Genomic DNA, 1,168 nt, shown 5'->3' on the forward strand with positions numbered 1-1,168 from the left:
GATGACAAGCAAACCTGCAGCACATCACACAGGGTTCAACAAGGATACATGCATTAATTTTCATCATTTTGTAATGGTAGTGACGATAGCTTTGTGATTTCTGTCATATACGCTGACTGCTTCGGTTACAAGCTTAGACAGGTTTTCGGCCAAATGTAAACGTATACACGACCGTTGTTGAGTATTTCAGTGACTTGAATTGCTCTGGCACTTCAAGCGAAACTCTTCTAGCACCAACTGAGTGAATGATTGCCTGTCTGGTTTTGAAATGTCCACATTTACGTCGCCAACGATAGCCACAGGGGTCGAGTCATCTCGGCTGAGCCATGCAAAAGGCACGGCATTGAAATTCTCGATGTCAGACTTGGGTGTGCGTGCAGATATATACACAGTGGTATCGCAATTCCGTCTTTCGTTTGTACGGCCCCCAGTGAGTGGGAATGCCGTCTTTCCAGTCCAGGGTGTATGGGCGCACACACAGTTGTCGTTTGCGTATATGGAAACGCCTCTCGCTCGTCAGTCCATGTGACGTTCACAAACAATTCTAGTGCACCCATCGACTTGAAACAATGCATGTTCATTTATTTATTTCATTTATTATTATTATTATTATTATTATTATTATTATTATTATTATTATTATTATTATTATTATCATTATTATTTTAGGGGTGTGGTGCTTGATTCCTGATTCACCTCCGCCGCGGGTCGTCCCGGTAGTGCACTATCTCCGGGATCGGCCCACGCTCCCGTTTTTATTGCAATTCCATGGACAATGCCGGAGCATTTCGGCGTCGACGTCACCGTGATGTTGCGTGTCAAGGCCAAAGGTGGTAACGCCGTCGGTGCACTACGTGCGCTGTGTGTGCGAACGAAAGCGCGCACAAGGCAGCAAAACGCCGTCTCCCATCGCGCGAACGGCCGTGAGGCGATGGGAGGGAGGGGGCGGCGTTCTCCGGCAGCAACTGTGTATTTCGCGACTGCGGGCAAGGGGATTCGATGGTCGCTGCTCAATCTCATGCGGGCCAGGGAGGAAAGCGGGAAGACAGTGCGGAAGGGACGGGGGCGGCGTTCTGCTCCGGCCGCAACTCCATACTTAGAGCGCGCGCCCTATCTTCATAGCGATCTGCAGATGGCACATACCTATGTGTGTGTTCTTTTCTCGCGG

General features: G+C 49.3%; 1 pseudogene; it reads left to right on the top strand.

Moving 5' to 3' along the window:
* The first annotated feature begins 608 nt into the window (after positions 1-608).
* On the top strand, positions 609-750 carry LOC126534981 (U2 spliceosomal RNA; annotated as a pseudogene).
* Positions 751-1,168: the final 418 nt, after the last annotated feature.

The sequence above is a fragment of the Dermacentor andersoni genome, chromosome 7, assembly GCF_023375885.2.
Source record: "Dermacentor andersoni chromosome 7, qqDerAnde1_hic_scaffold, whole genome shotgun sequence".
NCBI lineage: Eukaryota > Metazoa > Arthropoda > Arachnida > Ixodida > Ixodidae > Dermacentor > Dermacentor andersoni.